Raw genomic sequence first — 8,627 nt, 5'->3', positions numbered from 1 at the left:
GGGTCACGCGGGCTAGGTTGATTTGGGTGTGTATGCTGTGGTCCAGGTCATGTGGGTCACACGCGCAAGGCCAATTTGGGCGTGTAGGCCATACGAACGAGCCACACGAGCATGTGGGGCTAAAATTTTGAAATTTTCCTTAGGGTCGTACGTGTCGTTCTGATCGACTGTGGGCCTTCTGTAGGGTCGGTAAAGGCAAAACAAACTCTAATGCATGAGATCTGTTATTCTGATAGACTGAACTGAGTTTAGGAAAACTGATGTGTATTCTGATTGTGTTGTATAAGCATGTATGATATCTGTATACGAGCATGCGGATCATGTTAAATATGTTTATTATGTATATTTGTATTATGTATCTATATATAGGGTGGGTTCTGTTTGTTGGAGGTAGTGTTTTGTGAGGGAATAGTACGCTGTTATTCTGACAGCACAGCTGTAAATTATTTTGATAAGTGTCGTACAGACACTATGTGGTGTGTAGGGCTAGGTGGGTGCTTTATACTCCACGTGGTGTGTTGGGATAGTCGGAGGGTGTGTAGAGGTTGGGGGTAGGACTTTGCATATCTGTATGTTTCTGATAATCTGATTCTGATAAGGACTTATGTCCCCTTTTGTTCTGATATGCTGAAATTTTGAATTTGATACATGTATGTTTCCGTTGAGTTACACCCTGATTTTATGAAAACTCACATCTATTGTCTATTCTTTCAAGTAATTCTTAGACATAGGCGAGTCGGCGCGACGGAGTCTCAGCGGTGCCCATTTGCTCGCAAACTGTTTGATTAAAGGTTTTTATTTAAAAATCTGGATTATTTTTGAGAGTTTTGTAATTTTGGACTCGTTGTTTTAATTTTGGTTTTGGATGTGTTTTTGAATTTTATACCACGATGTTTAAGAAAACAAGGTTTTATGCAAAAAATATTTTTCTAAAAACACAAACTCGGTTTTCAACTTTAACAATATCAAACTTCTGCTACAAAATAAGTTTTCTGAAAGAGCAAATTGTAACATCCTGAATTTGGGGCCTAGAAGAGTTGGGTTTTGAGTGCAGGATTGAATAGAAGAAAACACGAATAATTAGGAAGTTTTAAATATTATCGTTTCAGAAAAAAATTATTTTATTAAATTACCACTAGAAAATTTTTACTATATTTATTATTACGGATATTTTAAATTTTTATGAAATTTTAATTAGTATTATGAGATAAAATTATTATTATTAGAAAAATATTACTGTATGTATGTTTGAAATTTTTATGAAAATTATTATTATTTCTTGTATTATTGATATTTGAAATTTTATTATTAGATATATTTATAAAATTATTATTATTATCGGAAAGGAAAAAAAATATTAGTTGTAATGCCTTGATTTTCGGGATTTTTTTGGGTTTTGTGATTTTAGTAAATCTTGAAATTTTCATGTTCTAAATATTGGAATTATGTTTAAATGTGTTAGTAGACCTTTAGAAGGCCCAAGACTAAGCTAAACACGGTAAAATATCAAGGTGGGATTTTTAAGTGAATAGGAGATTTGGTTAAGTGAGCTTTTAAGAAGAACTGCGTAAGTTATGACACAAATAAGGCCTTGGTGAAGTGGCAAGGTGGCGCCACTAAGTTCCTAAAAAAGTGGCGCTGGGAAGGAATTGGAGGTCCGAGGTTCAAGTTGTAAGGTAGGCATATTGTTTTTCTTTTAATTTTTAGGCATGTACTAGGCATGTGATCACACAAGTAAATTTCGACAAGGGCCTTAGAGATGGGCGATTGCTCTAATTTAATATTAGGGTTAGGTTCTTTTCTTTTCTATCTTGGAGAATTAGGGTTAGCCACCGAAAGCTTTCTTTCATCTTTTCTCAATTCTCACAAAAGCCGAAAACACAAGTCTATTTCTCATTGTGCGAATTTTCTTCTTCTCTTTTCCTCCATGTTTTCTCTTCCTTTATGCTTCTCCTTCTAGCGAAACCTTGACCATCTTATTCACCTTCTTTGTCGATCCCATCTTCCATTAAACCTTCATCACCAATCGCCATTAAAAGGTAAAATCACGAAAACTCACTACTTGTGCCGATTGCTCCAAAGCCAAATCCTTGATATTTTTGTTCCTTGTGATCAACATTCATCTTCTCTAAACCCTTAATATCTGTAAACAGCGTTACTCCAAGGTTATAGCCTCAAACCATCATCTTCTTCATCACCTAAAAAGCGAAATACCATAGATTTAGGGACTTATAGCGAAACTTCAGATCTTCTAGATTCGAGTTCTACCATCGTTTAGAGGATAAATCGCATCGGATCTACGTAGAAATCAAAGAGGAACAAGTGGTAAGTGCTCATCACTTGAGATCTAGTCTTATTTTACAACTTGAAAAAGCCAAATCCCTAAAATCTAGAGAGGTCATCGATTTGGGCATGTGGCTCTAAAGGCTTTTAAGCGATGTTTTCATCAATGATTAGTGTCTTCTTAAGTGTTGGATTGAAGGCGTGGGAGTTGGAGGAATCGGATTCGGAGATAGCTATCGACTTTGGTAAAAAGGTAATGTTTCAAAGGCTTTTTTAGGGATATGGTTCGATCATAGATAAGTAAGTTTTGGGGGTTTAGTGATTATGGTTTGTAAATAAGAACTATGCTAATCAATTGTAGGACATCGGAAGTGATCTCGATGGCGATGTCAAATCGCGAATCGGTGTGTACAGAACACCCTTTCTTAGTTCAATTCGGAAAAGCGAAATGCCAAATCCGGCATTTCATGGTCATGTGAGTGTGCGAATGCTCTCAAGGCATAGAGTAATTGTTAGATCCGCACCGCAAGGTGGTAAGCACGTTCAGCGTGACGTTTTAGCGTATTTCAAAAAAGGGGCTCGATGGTAAAGCGGGCCCAATGGGCTTACGGACCAATATGGGTAAGAGATGGGCAAATTAGCTGTTAGGTAGATGGTGGAATCAAATTGCATAAAAGCGATAAAAATTCTGAATTAGCTTGTGTAGCAGTAGATCACGAAATTACCCCTAAAGAGCAAAATTACCGATATACCCCTAGGGTTTTAAATTGGTGAAGCGCATGATTGATCAATGTTGTATTTTACATGATATGCTTTTATTAATATCTGTTGCATGGGGTTGGGGTATTAATGGAGGAAATCTTGAAAGTGGTTCATCCACGTCTTGGAGGCTTTGCCTCAATCGATTGAAATTTGAGCGGCGTTCTTTGCTGTGAGTGTGTAGAAATTTGGGTGGGTTGAGATATTCCCACATGGTGTGTAGGGTTGGTGCAGGCGGTGTAGCGGTTGGTGGGTTGAGTAGTCTCCCGGATGGGCTTGCATTCATTATTACTTGTTGTTACACATGTTCTTGAACGGGCCTATGGGCCACACTGTTATGTTAAAAGGGCTAAGGCCTTGCTCTTGTATTCGAAAAGGGCTTTGGCCTCTCGTGTCTTGTTATCTGAATAGGGCTTAGGCCCAATGGGCTCGAGCTGATTTGGGCTTTGGATGGGTTTCAGTATACTGAGTTTTCCCAAACTCACCCCTTCCTCTTCCATCCTTGCGGTGAGCCTAGAATTGGTGGACTTGGAGTTAGGCGGGATTGAGTGGCCATGAAGATTGATTCCGATTTTAAATAAGTTTAATATTTATTTTGGATTATTTTATTATGCTTAAAGTTGTAATAAGGTCGCTCTTTTTAATTAATTATATTTTGGGGATTATTAAACTGGCTAGCACTAGGGTTCGTTTTATAAAATCTACTTGTTTTAAAAAGATCAAGATGACGCATAAAGTTTCCATAAGGTAAATGTTTTCCCAAGAAAAATAAATATTTTAAGCAAACGATTTGCAACCTTAATCATTTTCTTAAGTGGTCATAATCAAACGGTTTTCTCAAAATTATACGAGATGTTAGAGTGTGGCAATGGCGGTGTGCATGTCTAGGATTGGATCCAGAAGAGAGCTTGGTACTTAGCAGGTCCACGGACTCACCTCCTCTTCTTCTGGTTTCCTACACAGTGCGCACTTCCATTCACTTTAACCTACTTTTAAAAGTGTCTTTACAACACCAACTCAGCTTTTCCAAACTAAGTAATCTGGAATGTTTTGAACGCATCAATGTGGCGCATCAGATCCGGTCATAACGTCCAGGCCGGGTTTGGGGTGTTACACAAATTAACAATGTTTTCCTTAACGGAAATAATAACATGTTTGATAAAATGTGCGTTCTTTTTAGCAACAATTAAACGCGAGAAATTTAACACAATAAGATTAATTTCAAAACTCTTCTTCGTAACACTCTTAGGTTCGACCATAACGTCTAGGTTAGATTTTGGGTGTTACAATTTATTTTTATTTTAATATCCATATTAAACCGGAATCACCCCTTTTTGGTGCCAAAAATATATGGAAAATATCATAATGTAATATCCTTTCAAAAAAGATATTAATTTCCATATATTTTATGTTTGATCAAAATTATTATAACACTTTATTTTAATAATTTTGGTAAATAATACATAATTAATATTTTCATATAATACATAATTAATATTTTCATACATTTATTTTAACGATGTTCTCAATTCTTGTACACTGAATTTTTATATATACCGTGTTTAATATTTAACTGTCAAATTAAATTAATTCAATAATTAATATTATTCTCATGACAGTTAAATTTAATACCAACTGTGTTTAGATTCTGTTCGTTTCAACCATAGGGTGTGACCCTGTAGGCTATTTTAACATTGGTAATAATACTAGAATACTTCTAACGTTATAAGCAATGAGTGACATCTAGTAATGCATCATCGCTACCCAAGTTACAAGAAGTCGTGGTTCGACATAACCTTTCTGTGAAAAAATTTCATGTATTATATCATTTTCCTTTATATCTCAATTGGACATAAGTCAAGGAATAATCACACTTGCAAAGTCCAATATCATGTTTCTTGATACCCGAAGTAGACTACAATAAACAAATAAATGTTATATCTCATATTAACTTATTTGAGCATGGCCATGAATTTCTAGTCTCACTTCATCAAGTGGCCTAAGATATTGCTCCCATTATGTAAGAGGGACAAATCCTATCTTGATCAATCGTATCCCACTACATAGATTGTGGCATACCCAACATCAGTCTTTATAGTACAACCTGTTACAGTAGATGTTTGACTGTGTCAAAATATACGACTCACTATGTTAGGACAATAATTATCTCAAGTCTAATGATTGTATACATAGTTATCACTATGAGTAATGTTGTGACTATTATATAATAATCCAAAAAGCATAATCACAGCGGGTCAGTCCAATATGTCATTCTCTAACATATACTCATGTATTAATTTTGACATTCCTATGTCAATGACAACACTTTGTCATCAATCAACTACATATTAGTCTTAATGCATTATTGTTGTCCAAGCCCACAATAATACTTGACTAAGGACCTTTTAAGAATAATCATATTATTCACATAACATTATTATAAATCAGTTTATTTTACACACAAATAAATGAAACTGAAATAACAATGGCAATGCCTTTTATTAATAAACAAGGTAGAATGAATATGTGATTACAATCATCTCATGATTGGTTTTTGGGCATACTCTAACATGTTGTTGGAGGTGTTTCACAAGATCATCCAAATTTGAATTCTAACCTTATCTTTGATATTATTTTACCTTTGGTGAAAGCGAATCCTAGGATTCCCCTTCCAGTTTTGATTGCTAATATTTTTAGTGAATATGATTACACTCTATCTTACTAGAAAGCATGGGTTGAAAAATAAAAGACAATAGAAAAAATGCATAACGGGTGAGAAAAATTGTATAATGATTTGTGGAAATGGTTGAGTGTATTGAATCAATACATCCCAAGTACCATCATTGATTTAAAAACGGAACCTTTGTATCATGTAAACGGAATGGTCCAAGGAAAAAGAATTCTTCATAGTATTTTTTGGACATGTGCATTCTATTATTGTAAGCCGCTCATCGAAATTGACTGTATATTCATGTACGAAAGATATGAGTATTACTTGTTATTGGCTGTTGAATATGAAGATAATTGGAACATCTTGCCAATAGCATTTGCAAGTGCTGGATGGAAATCCGTGGATGCCTGAGATTTCCTGACTAACTTGAGAAGGTATGTCATATCGCAACTCGAGATATGCATCATTTTTGATAAGGCACTTGAAATACACATTGTGATTGATCGTGATGGAAGCCTTTGGGATTGTACACACCATAGGTATTGTGTACGACATATTGATGCCAATTATATGGGAATGTTCCACAATGATAAGAACACTGATATATTGTTAACATGGGCACGTAGTAAATGTTATTTTCTATATCATTCTTTAATATATGCATAGTTTTGATTCATGGATATACCTTATATTTACTTTGATAGGGTACGAGCTTGTACAACATTGATTCCACAAAATGTTGGAGAATTTACAGGTAGTAAATAAAATCAGTGCTGAGTACCTCAATCAGATATCCAAGGAATAGTGGAATAAAACATATGATGGAGGCCTACGATACGAGCATATGACAATGAACTTAGCAGAATGCATAAATTTTGTATTGAAGGGGACGCGCCATTTTTTGATAACGTTAGTGGTGAAAGAAACATATTTTCAATTATCAATCTTGTTTTCGAAGATGACAAAAAAAAATGGACAAATGAAGGGCAGACACATTTGGTGAGAGGAATTGGGAAAGATATGAAGGAAAAGCGAACAAAATCAAACTCTATAGTGGTATAGTGTCACTCGCGTACAAATACAATATTTTGGGTATCATCAGGGGATTGTATTGTTGGAAAAAATCCGGTTTGAAAACAAATTTCTTGCACATCGAAAAATTAAAATTTTGAAAATCGACCCGGTTTGTAAAATTTATAGCAATAAACCTTAATCGAACATGTACTTGTATTTTTGGAAAAGCGGATCCTTAATGTTTTCCAGGTTTCAACTAAATAATCTTTTTTGCTATTCTCGTAGCATAAACTGCTTCGAGTTTGAGCTCAAACCAACTGAACTAAAAAACAAAACTAGAAAAGTTTTATTTTTGGGGTAAAAATTGATATTATCTCTTCTTTAATAGAAACCGATAAAATTGTTATTCTGGAAAACATATTTAAAAGTTGAGAATAAATTCTCTCTAGTTTTTGGTAGATTAGCAATCTCTCAAAAGTTGTGTAAATAGTGCTACCAGTGCCATCTATTTATAAGAGAGAAAGTAAAACCCTTGTAGCGCTGCAGAAGTTTATTTCCATTTGAAAAATAATATCCTAGTTTATTTAGGATATATGGGGCGACAAACCTAGTTAATGATACTAGGGTTTTATTGGCCCACCTCCTTACATAAGGGGTTTTAGGCCTCTCTCATATCGGGTCCAATTACAAGTACTTCTTATGCCTTTTTGACTCAGTAAATAAGGAGATTGTAAATTTCAATCTTCATTTTTGGAAACCTACATTCTTTTCTAAATGATTCCATTTCTATATTTCAGAGAAAACCATAATCATTCCTGAATGTTTTCCATTTCCTTTTTTCTATTAATTCCGTTCATTTCTATTCAAACACACAATTCATTTATAGTTTCAACTAGCTAGTGGAGGGACCAATTGGACATATGTAGTTGAGGCTCAAATAATTTATAATTAAGTTACGGCTTTTCGCCTATTAATTATAAAATCATTTAGTCATGAAGTCATTCCAATATAGTATCATGATTGAGCTCTCCCTAACGACATACCATTACAAAAGCAACTACTCAATGCTCGTCCAATGACCATGTCATAAATCTGTTATCCTCATAGGATATCCTTGATCTCTTTGGGATAATATTTGCTCTCCTAATATGATCATATTTTATTTCATGGTAACCATTACTTCTTCCTTTATGAAAAGTCAATCATTATCAATAGGTGATCAAGTCATCCATCACAAAGACGGATGACCCATGGCCACATTTACTTTTTCATCAACCATGTAATGCCAATGAGAGGATATCGTTTACCCATGTTTTGGGATATGAATTCCACTATTGTGAATGACCCTACATCCTACAAAAGTCATACACCCAATGCATAGTTGTCTGTTCCTTATCTATTTGAACTCAGGCTTTTAATTACATCAAAGTGTACGAGTCACGCATACATAGTCAACCATCCACTTAGGATTTAGGTATGTCACACTATGAATGTCACAAGTGAATAAATCTATAAACGGATTCAAGATCTATCCTGCTTGGGTCCTATTTGATGTACTGTCAATCTAGTCAACCACATCTATGTCTCTATCTTTTGAGAGTCATCCGCTCTGATGCCTAAGACAAGGCATCTCGCCAATTGGACTTGATAGATGACATATTAGTCTTTCAATTGGTTTTCTCATTTTTGATTAGATTAAGAATATGTTTAGGTTCGTCTCCAAATACAAGCTGTCTTTTTGTATCATGATTTGACCACGTAATATTGCTTAGTATTAGTTAAACATTAGACAACTAATGAGCAACATTTTCTTCCATTTTGCTTTACGTGTAAAAAGCATTTGAGGAAAATTTATACAAAATATATTAATTTAATTAATGAATTTATTTTGTTATCCAAT

Source organism: Gossypium arboreum, chromosome 13 (genome assembly GCF_025698485.1).
Source record: "Gossypium arboreum isolate Shixiya-1 chromosome 13, ASM2569848v2, whole genome shotgun sequence".
NCBI lineage: Eukaryota > Viridiplantae > Streptophyta > Magnoliopsida > Malvales > Malvaceae > Gossypium > Gossypium arboreum.
The sequence above is the reverse complement of the archived record's forward strand: the minus strand, read 5'-3'. Positions refer to the sequence as shown.